Source organism: Lipotes vexillifer, unplaced genomic scaffold (genome assembly GCF_000442215.2).
Source record: "Lipotes vexillifer unplaced genomic scaffold, Lipotes_vexillifer_v1.1 scaffold479, whole genome shotgun sequence".
NCBI lineage: Eukaryota > Metazoa > Chordata > Mammalia > Artiodactyla > Lipotidae > Lipotes > Lipotes vexillifer.
The window spans coordinates 1,945,852-1,966,124 of NW_006796443.1; positions in this window are offsets into that span (position 1 = coordinate 1,945,852).

A 20,273-nucleotide genomic window follows, 5' to 3' on the forward strand; every position below is an offset into this window, starting at 1 on the left:
CTTCAGTTCCTTTTCCCTGGGATATGTTGTTTTTAAACTTGATAGCAATTATTCAGTTCTCAATGGCAGCTGGGTGTAACTGTTAATTGCATGGAACCTGGAACCATCTGCCCTCAAACAAATCCTGGCTTTACCACTAACTAGACCTTTGGGATATTTGATAGGACTTAACTTTCTGGCCCTCGGTTTCATTATCTGTAAAATGGGCGCAGAGGACTGTTTTAAAGGAGTGTTATGACAAACTAACTGAGTCAATAAAGAGAAAGTGCATTGACTAGTAACCAGGACATAGTCAGTGTTGGATTTAATGTTAACTGTTATGATTTCAAAACGTTCCCTTCACCAAGGAAAGGAAAGAGCAGAGGATATTATTGGCTTCTGTTATGGACGCCATCTCAAACTTCTTTCCCCCTGCTTTTTTTTTTGTCATTTCAGAATATGTTGGAAATTATAAGCAAACATGCAAGTGATGCATGTATATTTAGTTTCACATACAACCTCATTCCTGGCATCCTTCCAAGATATCTTACAAGTTATCAATCTCGCCAAGACAGAGTGTGTTTTCTGACCACTTCCCCTTTGCAATTAAGGACTGTGACCACTCGCTTACGCAGACTGAGACCAGCATCCTTAACCCCAAAGGAGGTCAGAAACTCCCAGCTCTTCCCACCGCCGAGGGGGCTAGCTGAGAACCCGACACCGTGTGTTTCAAGGCTGTGGCTACAACTGTGACCATAGGAACTGAGAACACCCACCAACACCCTGTTTCCCCCAGCCCCACTTCCTTCGCTTCAATGCCATTAAGCAAGGTTGCAGTGCATTTGTGAATGTTTTGAGTGGAGTTAGGTTTCTGGTGTTTATTATTGAATTGCTAAAGATTTGGAGAGAAGACAAACAGACAAGCAAAGCAAGAGACAGAAAACACCCTTGACAGATTAGCACTCTGAGCCGGGCTGGGGTCCACGAAGGTCTGGGCTCTCACCAGAGCCCCAGGATTTGGTCAGTTGCTCTACAAACAAAACCCACCCTAGACACACAGCGAAGACGCTTTATTTGCATAGGAAACCTGCCAGTCTGGCTCTGCAGATAATAGATCATAGTCAGTGTGGTGGTGAGTTTTCCTGTTTACCATCTACCTTCATGGAAGCATTGAATGCAGGGCCTGCAAGGGGTCTGGGAGGGCCACCTCTTCTCTGTCCAGATTGGAAATTAAATCCGGGGTGTTGCCTCTTTGCTCTCTGTATCATCTCTCCTCCATAGCATGTTGACATAGTGAAGATAAACTCACAAAGACTTCTCTTCTGAGTGTGTGGGAAGGCTTGGGAGTGGGGCTGGCAATTGAAAGGTCAGACTGCACTGTGTTGTCCACAGGCTTTCCCAGCTGGGCAGGAAGGCTTCCCCATCTGACTTCTTGTCACCTCTTACACATATACTCACTCACCCACATTAACTAAATCCACGTAGGTGGAGGCTGTGTCTATGCTGTTTGCCATCTGTAAGCCCAACATCTACCACATGTGTGCCTGGCACACATCAGACTCTTAGTGCATATTTGCTGAATAATAAATAAATGTCTATTAATAGACAAATACATAGCAATCGATATGGTCGGCATTTAAAATATTCAGTCCCACTGTCTTTGTATGTAGGTTTATGTACAGTCATGCTAGTTTTTGGTTCACTGTGTCTGTTTTCTCTTTTTTATTGTTGAAATAGGGATGGCAACCTTCCAAGGACTGGGGAGAGAATACATTTGAGAGCAGCCTGTGATTTCCTGGGAGAATGGACTCCAAAGGCTCTTCCATCATAGTTGAAGAGTCTTGAAGTTTGCAAGCTTCTCCATCTAAGATAGATTATATGTTCCTTGGGAGTCTAGAATCTTATCACTCCTTTGAGAGGAGCTTAATGTTTAATGGAACTGAAGTCACTGGATCCAGTGAGGGGGAAGCTGAATGGCTTTTAAGATTATGAAAGATTATGCTCTTTAAAGATGATGTTGGCTGCAAGAGTATAATTTATAGTTTAAAAGGCCCTAAAATTTTACCTTTTTGTCTAATAATTCTTCTAGGAATATAGCCTAAAGATACGATGTGGAAATCAGCAAAAGATCCATACCCGGAAGTTCATCACATCATCACTTATGACAGCCAGAAGGTGGAAACAATTTTCAAGTCCAGCAACGGGCAATGGCTAAGTAAATTATTGGGTGTAGTCATTAAAGTGGAAAATAGGACACTTAGTTATGGCTGTTTTGATACCATGGATATTTTCTGTCCCCAAAGAACAAACTACTCAATTCGTAAGTTGAAAAAAAGGTGATGTATTTAACATGTGTTCCAACTCCGGAACCCTGTTTCTTCCTACTTTGACCCTAACCTCAGGACTTTAGTGATTGGGTGGACTTTAGAGATAGGATGAGTCTATCTGATGTACAAATAATTTAAAATCAAAAGCTTAACGATTTGTTTTTAGTGTCACCAGATAACTGTAGATGTTAAACATGACAACCAAAAAAAAAAGGGTCATACCTTTACTTATGAGGGTGATATTTATAAAGGGTATTTATTCATGGAGAGGAATACTTATAACAATATCAAGAAAAAAATCAGGACACACATGTGCACGTACAATGCAATTTAAATAATATAAACATATTTATATGAATCTATAGGATAGTCACGTGCTAAATTATTTACATGGATTTCACCAGTGAGAGATGATGAGTGATTACTTTCTTCTCAATATTTTAATGTATTTTTTCATATAGGTGCATATTGCTTTTTCACTTAAAATTTTATAATAAAAATATTAAAGTGACGGTGTATTGGATTGGGTTAACTACAAAGGAGAACATATTGATGGAAAATGTTTTTAAATACTTGAAATGAGATCCTCAAGGAAAATGTGTGGCTACTTTCTCCCTGAGAGTTATGGAAAAAGGATGATCACTCTTTTTCCGGAAGGGTTAGTGAATCTGAGGGGTGGGCAACCTAGACCACTGATACCTCTTGCGTTCTAAATATCTGTTAAATTATGGAAGCAAAGCAAGGATAGTTTAGTGCTGCAGCATGAAATGAGCATGGTTTTTCTCTTGACCATGGTCTTCTGGCAAGTGCTTTACCAGTGAGATGGCCCGAATATTTGTTCCAAGGGCCCAGTGCTATTAGTAAGTTCCTTATTGCTCACATTCAAGTCCCCTTTCAGTATAAGCCCCTATTATAGATGGTGGAACCCTTGAGGGCTGGAGTTCTTCTATTTCTCCCAAGGCCTCCTATACATTGTGCAGTATTAGGTGCTTCTCACAGTTCCGGAGGCTAGAAGTCTGAGAGCAAGGTGTCAGTAGGGTTGCTTCCTTCTGAGGGCTGTGAGGGAAGGATCTGTTCCAGGCCTCTCTCCTTGGCTTATAGAAGGCCGTCTTCTCCCTGTGTCTTCACACCATCTTCCCTTTGTATGTATTTGTATCCAAACTTCCTCTTCCTATAAGGGCCCTAGTCATATCAGATTAGGGCCCACCCTAACGATTTCATTTTAACTTAATTACCTCGTTAAAGACCTTATCTCCAAATATGATCATATTTTGAGATACTGGGGGTTAGGACTTCAAAAAAATATGAATTTTGTGGGGTATACAATACAACCATAACAAAGCCTGTTCGTTTCTGGCTATGGTAGACTCTGGCATAGGAGTATTTCTCAATCTTTAGTGTCTATAGGTCTGGGGTCCTCCACTCTTTATACCAGTGGGAGAGGGGTGGAGAAAACCAACGAGGAAACACACTGCATGCAAGACTTCAGTCTTACAGCAGGTACTGTGTGAACCTCCCACTCAATCCTGGCCTAGATTGGACCTGCTCTCCTAAATGGAGCAGATGCAGAAAAAGCAAAGTTGTATGGTGAATCCAAAATAGTCTGAAACTCTGAAGCTGGGCAGTTTGGCTGTGTGGTGGAGCCATTAATTATAGTGTGTCCTGATCCTGTTTATTTGTCTAAACTCTTCTTGGTGTTGCAGAACTGCCCGCTTGGACACTAAACAGCAAGAAATTGAGAGCCCATGTAGCGAGCGATAATCATCCGCCCTGTGGCTGCAGGTCTGTGGTGGGGAGATGCAGGAAGGCACACTGCATCTCACTGGGCTGGGGCCTTGCATGACGTGAGTTCACCTGGGTCCCATGGAGAGAGATGTTCCTGAGCACAGTTGTGGGATACCTGGCATGGCCTCCAGGACCAGCTGCCATCTTGTTTATCATCAGCCAGAGGCTTTGCAAGTTAAAGCGATGGGTTGTGAGCAAGGGGGTTGGGTGATGAGGTGAAAGAAATACAAATCCTTTCCTAAATGCCTTTTGTCCCTGACCCAGACTGTGGTAAAAGAGAGCAAGGACCAGCTGGCCAGCTTTGTTTGTTTAAGCTGTTGACTAATCTCTGAGTTCATGTGCTGAGCTGGCTCATGAAGTTCTTGAACTTTTATTATCTTTGGACTTTTGGCACAGTAAAAATGAAATAAGAAACTGGTGCTTTCTTTTTGAAGCCTATGGGATGGGGTGAATTTAATGTTTGAATTAAGAGATTCAAGGAATTCAAAGAAAATTTGCATAATATTTTTGACAGATACTCTGTGCCAGGCACTGTGCTAGGATGTGGAATTGGAGTCAAGATGAATTTTCTTCTCAGTCCCATCAAGAAGTCTACTCACTTGGGCTGGCTCTAGAATCATTGGGTCCTAGTGAACCTGAGTTTCTGTGAAATGATGTTTTAAATGCTAAATACTAATAAGCATTTGTAAATCAGAGATAAAGAAAAGTGAATATAGATCTGTGCTTTCCAATATGGTAGCCACCTGTCTCAGTGGCTGGTGAGGGGCTGAAAAAACTCATTTCCTCAGTTGCACTAGCTGCGTTTCAAATGCTCCATAGCTACACACGCCTAATGGCTACGGTACTGGATAGCACAAACCTAGAACATTCTCATTGTGGCAGAAGGCTCTATTGGGCAGCACTGATGTAGATAATGAACAATGAAATATGGGTTCATATGGAATATTTTTCATTTCAAAACATTCTACAAACTGCAGCCTATGACATCTGGAAGGGCCAGTTAAGATTTTGAATTTATATCTCAGGATTGGAAATAACCTTAAAGATTACCTAGATTAACTACCCATCTGATGATTAATCCACTCTATAACATCTCTACCAATTCTCTATTTGGGGCTCGAAAATTCTGAGAAATAGACATTCACTTTTTAAAGCAGTGGATTTTGCCAGTGAATTCCCCCTAGTTCAAAATGGTTGGTGTAATTCAGTACAAGGCTCTTTGAATGCTCATTTTTTCTTTGAAAACCTTATGGAAGTCCATATTGTTATTAATCCCTTTACAGATGAGTCACACAATTTCATTACAAACGTGTACAGGAAGAATAAATGTCAAATATGCAAATGTCAAAAATAAAATGAGGTTATGCAGTTGTCTGCCCTGTGTCTTGCGGTATGCTAATAATAATTTAAAAATTAGGTTTGGATGTATTAACACAGCCAAAAAGATGACTTACTACTAATAGTCATCTTACACATTTCTAATGATCTTCTTTCTCAAATACATTTCACCGTTGAAAAATGAGTGAATTTTCCAGATTAAAAATTAAGTTTACCTTTTACAACACCCACATCATGAGAATGAAAAAAATCAAGCATGATGGAAATATTTCCATAGAATGTCTCTGTTTGAGTTAACAGGGCATATTGACACACCCAAATTTTTCTGAAGGTCTTGTACTCAGCCCTGGAGCACTGAGGCTGGTCACCGCACCACCAAGGCTCACTGGCTGTTGAACTCTGCAGTCACTCTGCTGTGCATTCCTTACTTGTGAGTAATTCTTCCAAATCTTCCACTGCTCTCACCAATCATTTCTAACTGTGGTTGGCTATCCTTTACTATAGGGGAGATCTTATTGCTTCAATTCTTCTGTTTCTTTTCATGCACACTGGATTTATGTTTAAAGATAAGAACCTGAAACAACTATTCTTCTAAGATTGCTAATTACTGCCACTAAATAAAGTGCATAGTATTTGGGACAGCTCTTTTTCTCAGTGCCCTTCCTCTCACTTCCAGTCCTGACTGATGATGACAGAAAATCTCACTGGCTGATAAATGATGCTGTGTAGTAGTCATAGTAATAATAACAAAAAGAAGAAAAAGAAGAGGAGGAGGGGGAGGGGGAAGAGGAGGAAGGGGAGGGGGAAGAGGAGGAAGGGGAGGGGGAAGAGGAGGAAGGGGAGGGGGAAGAGGAGGAAGGGGAGGGGGAAGAGGAGGAAGGGGAGGGGGAAGAGGAGGAAGGGGAGGGGGAAGAGGAGGAAGGGGAGGGGGAAGAGGAGGAAGGGGAGGGGGAAGAGGAGGAAGGGGAGGGGGAAGAGGAGGAAGGGGAGGGGGAAGAGGAGGAAGGGGAGGGGGAAGAGGAGGAAGGGGAGGGGGAAGAGGAGGAAGGGGAGGGGGAAGAGGAGGAAGGGGAGGGGGAAGAGGAGGAAGGGGAGGGGGAAGAGGAGGAAGGGGAGGGGGAAGAGGAGGAAGGGGAGGGGGAAGAGGAGGAAGGGGAGGGGGAAGAGGAGGAAGGGGAGGGGGAAGAGGAGGAAGGGGAGGGGGAAGAGGGGGGAGGGGAAAGAGGAGACGACGACGAATGTATACATAGAGCTGATTCACTTCACTGTACAGCAGAAACTAACACAACATTGTAAAGCAACTATACTCCAATTAAAAAATTGAAAAAAAGAAAAAGAAAAACAGTAACCTGCATGTATTAAGCTCTCTTCTGAGGACTTTGGATATGTTGACTCATATTGTATTCATAACAACCCCATAATGTAAATTTCGCTTTCTCTATATTTCAAATGAGTTGACCAAGGCATAGAAACATAGGCTACCCGCCAGTGAGAGTCAGAGCCTGGATTTCATCACTGGACATATGGCCCCGGTGTTCCTGTTTTCAAGCATTTAGTTTTAAGATCGATTTTTTTTAAGTTTTCACTCTGTAAAGTATGGATATATGTATATCAAGCAATCACCTACTTTCATCCTCTATTTTTTTTTGAATTTTTGAATTTTATTTTATTTTTTTATACAGCAGGCTCTTATTAGTTATCTATTTTATACATTAGTGTATATATGTCAATCCCAATCTCCCAATTCATCACACCACCACCCCGCCACTTTCCCCCCTTGGTGTCCATACGTTTGTCCTCTACATCTGTGTCTCTGTTTCTGCTCTGCAAATCGGTTCATCTGTACCATTTTTCTAGGTTTCATATATATGCGTTAATATACGATATATGTTTTTCTCTTTCTGAGTTACTTCACTCTGTATGACAGTCTCTAGATCCATCCATGTCTCTACAAATGACCCAATTTCATTCCTTTTTATGGCTGAGTAATATTCCATCTTCTTTATCCATTCGTCTGTCAATGGGCATTTAGGTTGCTTTTATGACCTGGCTATTGTAAAGAGTGCTGCAGTGAACATTGTGGTACATGTCTCTTTTTGAATTATGGTTTTCTCAGGGTACATGCCCAGTAGTGGGATTGCTGGGTCGTAATGTAGTTCTATTTTTAGTTTTTTAAGGAACCTCCATACTGTTCTCCAGAGTGGCTGTACCAATTTACTTTCCCACCAACAGTGCAAGAGGGTCCCCTATTCTCCACACCCTCTCCAGCATTTGTTGTTTGCAGATTTTCTGATGACGCCCATTCTAACTGGTGTGAGGTGATACCTCATTGTAGTTTTGATTTACATTTCTCTAATGATTAGTGATGTTGAGCAGCTTTTCATGTGCTTCTTGGCCATCTGTATGTCTTCTTTGGAGAAATGTCTATTTAGGTCTTCTGCCCATTTTTGGATTGGGTTGTTTGTTTTTTAATATTGAGCTGCGTGAACTGTTTATATATTTTGGAGATTAATCCTTTGCCCGTTGACTTGTTTGCAAATATTTTCTCCCATTCTGAGGGTTGTCTTTTCGTCTTGTTTGTAGTTTCCTTTGCTTTGAAAAAGCTTTTAAATTTCATTAGGTCCCATTTGTTTATTTTTGATTTTATTTCCATTTCTCTAGGAGGTGGATCAAAAAAGATCTTGCTGTGATTTATGTCAAAGAGTGTTCTTCCTATGTTCCATTACTTAGGAGGTGGATCAAAAAAGATCTTGCTGTGATTTATGTCAAAGAGTGTTCTTCCTATGTTTTCCTCTAAGAGTTTTATAGTGTCTGGTCTTACATTTAGGTCTCTAATTCATTTTGAATTTATTTTTGTATATGGTGTTAGGGAGTGTTCTAAAATCATTCTTTTACATGTAGCTGTCCAGTTTTCCCAGCACCACTTATTGAAGAGACTGTCTTTTCTCCATTGTATATCCTTGCCTCCTTTGTCGTAACTAATTCATACTCTATTTTGCATGAGGACCTTTGGTAAAACCCGTGTACTGTTTTACGAGAGGCAGCTTGGTATAACAGAAAGAACATAAGATGTATAGTACAACAGAAATGAGAGGACATTTGTTCAGGCATTCAGTACATAGTAGTCTGAACAAAGTCTCTTCAGTTTTTATTCTTTTTCTTCTACCTTTCCTAGAAGACTAACAGCGTCTTCTTTGCATATGAGTGTGTAATACATGTTTGTTGTGGTGGTTATGATATCTGCCACACTGGTTATTTCTGAAGTGTATTTGCTCAGAAACATCTTATCGTACATATTTTTGCATATGCATTGCTGTTTCAATATTTTAAGATTCAGGAGGACTCACTGTATTCAACAACCTTAATTAAGTGCCTGCTGTGTGCCAGGCATTTTGCTGGGTGATGAGGCTAAATAACGAATAATACAGATTCCGTGTCCTCAAGGTTCTTATAGTCTATGGGGGAAGTCACTCATATGGAGAAAGTCACCGTAATGAAGAAAGTGATCGGATAAAGGCGAGTAAGGGACAAGAGAAGAAGGGCTCTTAGAAAAATCTAGTGTTTAAATTAGGGGGAAAAGCCTAGGAGGAGTTATCAGGAGTTATCTGAGACTTAAAGGTTGAAGAGTCAACCAAATAAACAGAATTGGCAGGAACGTCACAGGTGCACCTCAGCCCTTTAAGTGTAAGGTGGAGTGCATCCAACCCGGCCTTCTGCCAGGGTTCCTTCAGTGGATGGCAACAGTCACTTGCAGAAGACAGAAACCTGCGGGGATCTTTGACTTGATCTTCTTCCTCTCCATCCACAGCCAGTCAGTCACCAAACCCAAGGCATTCCACTTCCTAAACGGCTCTGGAACCCATCACTTCTCTCTACCACTTTTGCCACCACTGTGGTCATTTCTTGCCTGTAGTTGGCAATGGTCTGGTAACCAGCTCCCAGCCGCCAGGCTTGCCCTACCCATCTTTTTCTACTACCCTCACTCAAACTCATTCTCCACACTGTAGTCAAAGCACATTCTAAATATTATTCTAAATATTTCCTTGAGGGGAAAATAAAAATCTTTCAATTATTCTCCATTGCTCTTGGAATGAAATTCAAATCTTTATCATGACTGACAAAGGCTTGATGATTCAGTGTTGCTTATTTTTCTAGTCTGTTTGTTTTATGGTATTATATCACATATATATGTATATCACTTTGCAACTTACTTCTTTCTTTAACATTACCTTTTAAAAAATATTTTAAATTTATTTTTGGCTGTGTTGGGTCTTCATTGCTGCCCGCGGGCTTTCTCTAGTTGCGGTGAGCGGGGGCTGCTCTTCATTGAGGTGCGTGGGCTTCTCATTGTGGTGGTTTCTCTTGTTGCAGAGCTGGGGCTCTAGGCGTGCAGGCTTTAGTAGTCCTGGCACGCGGGCTCAGTAGTTGTGGTGCGCGGGCTCAGTAGCTGTGGCACGTGGGCTCAGTCGTTGTATCACCTTTGCCTAATTCTTCCTCACACTCTGATCAAGCTATACTGAACTTCTTAAGTTCTTTGAATATATCTTATTTTGCTTCTAGGCCTCTACATGTGTGTTTTCTCAATAGTTTGGGATAACAATTACTCATCCCAAAAGTCTCACTTTAAATATGGCTTCCTCCAAAAAGTGTTTTCTGAACTCCCAGATCTTATGTTCTCCCAGAACACATTTTACTAATTACACTATATGATAAGTGGTTATTTCCTTGTGTAACAGAATGATAAGGTGGGAATAAGATGCTAGGTGGCAAAAATTCCCATATTTTAAAAAAAGTTACTTGCAGAAAAGGAATCTGGAAACCAGGTTAAGGATGTAAATGACTGAAGGTGAAGTAATCAAGAGGTACAATCTTTCAGTTACAAAATTAATAAGTCATGGGGGGACTTCCCTGGTGGCACAGTGGTTAAGAATCCGCCTGCCAATGCAGGGGACATGGGTTTGATCCCTGATCCAGGAAGATCCCACATGCAATGAAGCAACTAAGTCCCTGTGCCACAACTACTAAGCCTGAGCTCTAGAGCCCATGAGCCACAACTACTGAGCCTGCAGGCCACAACTACTGAAGCCCGTGCGCCTAGAGCCCGTGCTCCGCAACAAAAGAAGCCACTGCAATGAGAAGACCGTGCACCACAATGAAGAGTAGCCCCTGCTCGCCACAACTAGGGAAAGCCCGTGGGCAGCAACAAAGACCCAATGCAGCCAAAAATAAATAAATAAATAAATAAATAAATAAATTTATAAAAGAAAATGTCATGGAAATGAAATATACAGTATGGTGATTATAGTTGACAATACTGTATTACACATTTAAAACTTGCTAAGAGAGTATATCTTAAAAGTTCTCATCACAAGAAAAACTTTTTTGTAACTATGTTTGGTGATCGATTTTAACTAGACTTATCGTGGCGATCATTTTGCAATATCTACAAATATTGAATCATCGTGTTATACACCTGAAACTAAATCAGGTTACATGTCAATTATACTTCAACTAAAAATTAAAATAAATAAATTAAAGAGATAGTTTGTTTAGAGAAACTACAAGAAGGGCTTTGAAAGAGCCAGTTAGGTTGCTTGATATTTGTTCTGAAGCTTGAGATGACAAAGAGACCAGGATTTGGCCTATGTCTAAGAAGACCAAAGGGAAGTGGTATGTCTAAAGCTGCCTGTCTGGTGGCAGGGCTAAGATGAAGCTGCACTGGGAGCAAAATATGCTTTCACAGACAGCAGGGCAGAACTGTGTACCCAGGGACATGATGTGGGCAACCAAGGGGGAGACAATCTGAGGATAATATTTAACGGGACTCCAACCAAAAGGGCTTCTAGCCAGAGACAGGTTACAGAAACTGAGGTGGGAATTATAAAGAATTAGCCAGACTACAGGGCACTTCAGTCAGATGTTTTTGGTGGGCAAGTCTTCAGGGGAACATGAAAATGCCCCAGGAAAAGATTAGCTCTGACCATTCACCCACCAAGCGCAAAGAGCACCAATCCAGGCTATAGCTGTGCCCCCTCCTTAGCTGCTCTTTACTCCACCCAACCCACAGCTGCACCCCTGCAGTAAATTTTCCAGACTCATTTTTCTAAACTGTGGGAGGAAAGAGAATTTAACTTTAAATGAATCAACGTTGTTATTATTAAACTGAATTCCTCCTTTTAATGACTAAACCAAGGGTATTCTCATGACTAAAAGTGTCCAGAAGACATTTTATTATTTAATTGTGAACGAAAAAATTATGAGACTTGCCTGAGATTTCCAACTAAAAGGAAAAGAAAAATATGAGTTACAGTTTCTAAGAATATAGATGTTAGCAGTGTGGTTATGGTGTGTCTAGGTGTGAATTTCTTTGTATGTGCCTGTTTGGGGTTTCCTGGCTTTTTGAATCCATGGGTTGATGTTTTTAATCAGTTTGGAAAATTCTCACAATAATCTCATTATATGTTGCTCCTTCCCCATTCTTTCCTTTCTTTCTGGAACTCTAATTACACATATGTTAGATCATTTGATAATGTTCCACATATTTCTAATGATATATTCTGTTATTTTCTAATTATTTTCCTCTGTGTGCCTCAGTTTGGAACTTTTCTGTTGAACTGCCTTTGAATTCATTGATCTCATTTTGTATTCAGTCTGCTATTACAAAAATCTAATGAATTCTTAATTTCAGGTGTCTTATTTTTATTTTATTTTCTAGAATATCCATTTGATTATTTTTAAACCATTCCATTTCTCTGCTGAAATAGTCTATCTTTTCATTTATTTTCCTTATCTTTTCCTCTATGTTCCTTATTATACTTATAGTGGTTATTTTTAAATCCTTGCCTACTATTTCCAATATTTGGGTCATCTGCTGATCTGCCTCTATTGGATGTATTTTTTTCCTCATGATTATGAACCACACATTTAACTTGCTATCATGTCATGTAATTTTAAAATCTGCACACCAGACACTGTGTACTAAAGAACTGACGTAGATATTATTTTGCAGCTAAGGTGAGGAAGACTTCAAACCAATCAGAAATTGAGCTAGGCTGTAGCTTTAATTAGTTTCAGCACAACTCTTGTTTCAAATATCTTGGAGGCTATATTTGCTTGGTGCTTATTGTAAACCTTTCTCTCCAGTAATATTCTCTCACATACACTGTGAGACTTTTGGGAGAGCCCTCTCTACTGTCTCAGTCCAGTCCCCCCACCTTGTAAGCTGCCGAGTACTCAGAAAAAGTCCTGTGAAGGAGAAAACAAGTAGTTGGAGAAAACTACCTAGGCATTTGGAGTTCCTCCAGATTTTAATGTGTCATGTCTTTTCCGGTAGAATCTCTCTGCCTGTAGCAAACTTGACCCTACACTTGCCTGTGTTTCCCTGGCAAATGCTCTCGGGCAGGAAAGTGGCTAGTGATATTTTCTCCCCTAGGAAAGATTTTTCATAAAGAATTCAGTCCCTTTAAATTTCCCTGCATCATTTTCATCTCTGCAGCTTGTTGATATCTTTTTTAAAGATACTTTTTATAAAGTTTATCTGGCTTTGTCTAGTTGGCTATGGTTATGGTGCCAGCAATGGCCTGACATCTTCTACCTAATAAATAAATAAAAGCAGAGTTTACTGAATGGTTTTAAAGTCCCACTGCAGGGGCAGGAAATAGTGCACATCGTTTTCTTTTTGCATTTATTAGGTTTTTGTTCTTTCAGTGTAAGTGCAACATTCGTCTTAGAGTGTAAGCTCTGTGGTGACAACTATGTATCTTACTCAGCATCATACCTCCTATGCTCACCACGGTGCCAGACTCGTGGCTGGTGTTCAGTAAATGTTTGTTGCATGAATAATTGTCAACATGAACAAAGACATAGGGGTTTGAAATAAATAGCACAGAGTATAGGGAAATTATAAATTATTCTTTACGTTCTAAAACTAGAACTTTAAGTACAAGGAGAGAGTGATGGAAGATGAGGCTAAAGATACAGATGGGAAAAAATTAAGAAGGGGTTTGTAGCTCGGATTTTATCTTAAGTAATCACAGGCCACTGACCAGTTTCAAATGGGAAAATGATACAGCCAGCTGCACATGATAAATAGATTCTTCCAGAAACAGGTTTAAGTAGGAGGAGGCTGGTGGCAAAAAGGACAAGAGGGAAGCTGTTTTAGTACTGTAGGCAAGAAATGATGAAAGGCTGATTTAGAGGCAAAGAGGAGGGAACCAGCATTTGGGGACGCTGGAATCAAATACCTTTGTCACCCTCTCACTCCCATCTCAAAGAATAAAGTATGTAGTATGTGGGGATGGGAGGTTTACCTGAGGCTTCACGTCCTGAGGATTCAGTAGAGGAATAGAAAAGCACAGGCTAATTTCTGGACAAAATTACTGATAGCAATGAGTAGACCTAAGCATTAACAGACTCTGTAAAATCTGAAAAAACAATCCCATAGCTTCCTGAGAGGCTCTGGACAGGTGATCCGCATGCATCTTGAGAGACACTGGGAATTACTTGAAATTCCCAGCCCTGGGAGAATCCCACTGGCCCTCCTTAAGCCAGCTGCCTGGTAAGGTGAGGAAACACCTTCGTTACCGGTCACTTCCTGTGTGTCCACCATTGCCGAAGACACCTCCAGTAACCTGATATACACAGGTCAAAAGGTCAAATGTCACTGAAAGGATCTCAGAAGCTTGAAAGAGGAGCCTAGCCCAAGTAAACAAAACAGGTGCCTGTCAGAGGAGGTTTAGTAAAGGAGTAGAGGTGAATTTAAAAATGATGGTAAGGAGAATTCTTAAGGAGACACAAGAAAGTATTGCAAAAGATCAATCGGAGAGGAAAAAAAGAGATTTCTTAAAATAAAATTTAATTCTGCATTTAAAAATCCAACAGATGGGGCTTCCCTGGTGGTGCAGTGGTTGAGAGTCCGCCTGCCAATTCAGGGGACACGGGTTCGTGCCCCGGTCCGGGAGGATCCCGCGTGCCACGGAGCGGCTGGGCCCGTGAGCCATGGCTGCTGAGCCTGCGCATCCGGAGCCTGTGCTCCGCAACGGAAGAGGCCACAGCAGTGAGAGGACCGAGTACCGCAAAAAAAAAAAGTCAAATAACCCTGCTCTCAGGGAGATGAATTTTTCTTGGGGGAGACAGATAATAGGCAAGTAAATAAATAAATATGTATGTGCAGTGATCATACTAGAGACAAGATTACGGAAAGAAAGGGCACAAGATACAGTTCGTCTTTTAGTTAAAAAAAAAAAAAAAAAAAAAAAAAAAAAATCCAACAGATGACCTGAAGAATGGAATTGAAACTGCTGAAAAAGGAAATAAAGATCTAGAATATCAAATAAAAGAATATATTCGTGATAAAAAGCAAAAATAAAATAGATGGAAATTACAAGTTAAACTATAGGGATCATGAGAGACACATCTGAGAGACCCAATAGAATGAAAACAGGAATTTCAAAGCAGGGGAAAGAAGAAGAAATAATAATTTCCTGAGCAAAACTGAAGAGGAAAAAGATTCAGAAAACATTTAGGAGATAAATACTGTAAGGCTCTTTAATATCATTAATCCCACTTGATTATGTTTTTAGAAACAACTACAATCTCTCTGATTAATTTCTGTATTTCCCAAAAGTTTATTTAAAAGGTCTAATGCTTCAGATGATTTCACTTTAAGAATAAGTCTGAGATAATGTTAATTAATTAAAAACCTATCAAACACCAACAACAAGGTCCTACTGTATAGCACAGGGAACTATATTCAATATTTTGTGACAAACCATAACAGAAAAGAATATGAAAAAGAATATATATATATATATATATATATATATATATATCTCAGTCTCTTTGCATGATATATATCACTCAACATTTTTTTAAACCACAGTCAACTGAAAGAAATTATTTTCTATGGAGATTGATAACTGGAAACAAATAATAATAATTTAAATTACCTTTTAAAATGTCTACACTTTTACAGATTAATTTTTTCTCAAACAGTGCTAATTTTAAATATTCTTATTTAATTTCCTAGACTATGTTGATGTGACCAAAACCATCATAATTTTTAACTGCCTACTATATATATATATATATATATATATATATATATATAACTCAGTCACTTTGATGTACAGAAGAAATTAACACATTATAAATCAACTATATTTCAATTAAAAAAAATACCTATCAAACACAGTTGCTTCCCTAGAAAGCTGGAGGTTAAAATTACTTTAGATAGTTCCAGCATTGCGCACAGAAGAGACATACAGCTGTGGACTTCCTTCAAACATGATCAAGATTTTTTTCACCTCCACCTCCCATTCAGGATTCCCTGGAGTCTCAGGGAATAGAGACTCCTTTAGGATGGATAAAGCAGTATATTTCATGATGACTGCAAACATAAAGCCTTAATTCAATTGTCTATTGACACAGGTCAATGTTAAGTTGTTATAGTTGATTAGTTAACTTGTTAGCACAAGGGAATGTGATGAGAACAGGTTGCTTATAAAAGGTAATGGAAATGGTGGGTTAGATTTTTAGGGAGGTCAGACCCAAATGGGAGATTTCCATGGGTCCTCAGTGAGCAAAAACAGCTTGGACCTGAGATCAGAAGAGGCAGGGACATCCAGGGTAGGAAGAGCATGTCCAAAATAAAACTCATTGTTTTTTGCCCCCATCTACCTACACGTGATTTCTCTCTTGTGTTCTCTCTCTATAAGATTCACAATGACTTGGGAGTTCCCTGGTGGCCTAGTGGTTAGGATTCTGGGCTTTCACCACCATAGCCCAGGTTTAATCCCTGGTCCATGCGGCACAGCAAACAACAACAACAACAAAAAGATTCACAATGACTTCATCCTCTGTAGCATCACTAAAACTTTGTGTATTCTTTATCTGGATTCACAGCACCATCATCTACCCGGTCATCCAAGCCAACACTCCTGCGAGCCACCTCTCATGTCCAGTCATCAAGTTCTATCTGTTTTATCTCTTAACCTATTTAAAACTGTCTCCAAGACCTTTTGACCAAGTGTTTGCCAAATCTAACAGAACTAGGCTGGACTATGTAGAGTGTGCCAACATATGCCTCCATCCAACAGATCAGTGGTTCTCAAACCGTGGTCCTCAGACCTCTGAGGTCCCTGAGACCCATTCAGGGGATCCTCAAGATCTGAGCTACCTTTACAGTAATACTAAGATCATAACTTGCTTTTCTACTTTGCAGGCATTTGCACTAATGTAAAAATGCTGGAGCCATAGCATATATCAGTACAGTTGACATGAAAACTGTGTTAGTAGTCATATATTCTTCACTGCTACACACTTCAGAGTCTTTTTTAAAAAAAATATCTTTGATGGAGTAAAAACTATTATTTTTGTTAAGTCTTAATACTTGAATATACATTTTTTTATATTACATGGGACAAAATGGGATGCATGCATTGAAGCTACATAACTTCTGCTACATAACTTAGTAGGACTGTCATAAGAAAAAGCATTCAAGTCATTGTTCAAGTTGCAAGATGAATTAATGACAAACATTTATGCTTTTCAGACTTGGGTATTTGTTCATTTGAAAAATGAACAAAGTGAGTCTGCCAGTTCAGGAGAATCAATTGGCAGTATTTGTTGCCAATACAATTCAAGCTTTCAAGGACAAATTAGAACTTTGGAAAACTCCTATTAGCCTCTGTGAACATAACAGCTTCCCAATACTAAAGACTTTCCTGATAAAATCAGTGGTGATATTAGTGAATGTAGGTTTTTGATATTGTGTAATGAAATATGTCAACACTTAGAAAATCTGTGGAACTCAGTGAATGAATATTTTCCAAATGACCAGTGTTACAACTCATCCCTGGGTAAAATAACCATTCAAATAAAAATATAGATCAATGGATATTATTGTAACAGAGGAGGAAAACTCCACTGATGGTTTTAGATTCCACAGTGCAAATAATGGCTAAGAAGTGACCACTTGTTGAGTTCTGGTGTAGTAGAAAAGGAAAACACCACAATTATCAGAAAAGGCAATTAAAATATTCTTGCTTTTTCTAACTATATGTTTGTGTGAGGCTGTATTTTCTTCATACACTTTGAGAAAAATAATGTATCACATCAGAGTGAGTACAGAAGCAGACAGAAGAATACAGCTGTCTTCTATTAAAGAGATTTGCAAACATAAACAATGCAATCCTATTCACTTATATTTTTATTTTTAAAATGATCTATGTTTCATAAGTAAAGTTAATGTTGTTACCGCAAATGAGCAAACGTTTCTCTGTTTGAATTTTTAATATGGTAAATATTGACAGCTACAACTCACATTAAAAAAAAGCTTTTGGAAGTTTCCATTGTAAGAGAGTAAACAGATTCTGAGACTAAAAAGTTTCAGAGCTGCTAGTGTATAGATAATTACATAAAATCTGAAAGTCACTCAGGTTCAAATTTTCTTAAGTTCTATGAGCTTGATAATAAAATTCTACAATATTAGCCTTAAAAAATACATATATCTATTTCTCCTTATTGTCTGGGCATGTTATGCCCTTAAGTTTGCTGTATGTTTTCCTAGTCAGATTAGGTTATCAGTATAATTAGAGAGTGATGTTATTTGGGGTAGTTTTCTATTTAACACTTAGTGCTCTCCCCAGTTCAGCCCTCTGTTATTGGAATGTCAGAGACGTTTATTTTCTTTTTTTTTTTTTACTTACTCATTCATTTCACAGAGCTTCATGAAGCATTGTGTTAAGGCAGTAGGAATACAAAGGTCATGACTTCCCTCAGGGAGCTTACAGTCTAGTAGGTGAGACAGAGGAGCAAAGTAAAGATCATAAAAGGAAGTTTCAGAACAATGGTGAACATATGCACATCATGTAATAAAGAATCAGACAGAAGTAGTGGGGCGTGACAGACAGCCTGGGGGTGGTGGGCTATCAGGAAAAGCTTCCTAAGGACAAGGGACCTTAGCTGAATGTTTGAAGATAAGGCAATAATCAGGTGAAAAAGTCAGGGTGATCAATCCTGGTAGAAGACACTGAATGACCAAAGGTATAAAGGCAAGAAATGGGAGGGTGCAAGCAGTCCTGTGTTGCTGGGGCATAAAGTGTAAGGCTGCAGGGGGAAAAAGTGAGGCAGTGAAGCAATAGGAACCAGAAGTTGATCTAAAACACGGTAAGGAGCTTGAGAGTCACGTGCTGGGCCAGTGGTGTTTAAGAGGGGCTCCATGAAGCCCTGGCAAGGACAGAAAACTGCAGGTCTGTGGGAATGCTTTGGATGGCCAGCATGATGCTTTAAAATAGATCTGTACTGTATAGCACAGGGAACTCTGCTCAGTACTCTGTGATAACCTAAATGGGAAAAGAATTTGAAAAAGAAGAGATACATGGATATGTATAACAGAATCACTTTGCTGTGCACCTGAAACTAACACAACATGGTTAATCAACGATACTCCAATATAAAATAAAAATTTTAAAAATAAAAATTAAATAAAATGGATCTGAATGCTTTTTTCCAATCTGACAGTCTTCAGTATCCTCTATGGTCCTGTTCTGGTCTCTTCTCTTCCTGTTCGTTCAGTCCTTGTAGGTCCCCCAGGCTACTGACGATTTTACTGACATTCAGGCTATTTGTACCGCACTGCCCATTCGTGTTCTACAGATGTTTTTCATCTGGTTTTTACCAAATTTTGTTTCTTAAACCCTTGATCTGTGAGCCTTCCATCCCCTCAAAAAAAAAAAGATGAAAAGTTTTTGAAAAACAGAGAATACCAAACCCCTTTTCTGGAGATTTACAAAATACATTTGTACATTCATATCACTGATGTGATCCGCATTCAACAAAAAACAACTAATTTTGTTTAACGCAGGATTTTCCAAGCGAAGCCGACCATGGGACCACCCCTTTTATTAAGCAAATGTCAAGTCATTAGGGAGTGAAATGTTGACAAATAAATAAATTAATTAATAGGCCAGAAAGTTCCATTACCTTTGAAGAAGCAGCAAGTGGACTGACAGTGGAGTTTCCAATCCAGCCTGTGAATGCGGGAACACAGAGGGATGACACCTTTAGGATAGGAAAGGAAAGTAACTGCCTTGCAGGAGGAACGTCAGAACTCTGTAGGAATGTAATATACGGTCCTATCCATGAAGCGACTAGGTCAAACACAACTGAACAGATTCATTGATTTGAGGGAACTTCTAATCTGAGGATCAAGATGCCAAGGAATAAAAGACATGTATAAAACATTGAAAAAGAATGGAAAGGGCTATACAGTAAAGTCACTGTGGGTTTAGTTGTTATAACACATTTTTAAAAATCTTTGATTCTAGTAGAGATTTATAAAAAGGATGAAATATAGAATTGTTTCCCAAAAGAAGAAAGAGGGGAAGGAAGAGAAAGAGAGGGAAAACAACCGTTACTTCCCTAAGTTAACCAACAAAAAGTAAGAAGAGGCCCAGACTGCATGGAATAAAGATCAACATTTGTTGTTCCTCTATTGGAGTCTGAAAATTGTTTTTTTCCCTCTTTCCTCATCAGACTTGAGATACATACACAAATGAATGCTAAAAGCATCTTTGAATTTGAACAAATCATTTCATTTGGGTGTTTATTTTTTACCCATCCTAGTTGCCCTTCCTCAACATGCGCTGAGTTCTAAGTGTTTAATTGCGAACACGAGTTTTAGTAACTCAGAGATGTGCCATTTGTGAAAAATCTTCCCTATGAAATGCCCTTTCGAGAACTATGCAGAAAGAGGACACAAAATTCAAACGTAGTAACAAAAAGTGAAAACATCCTAAGTTTTTATAGGTGTTTAATTTGGCCAGTACCTCTGTTCTTTCCTGC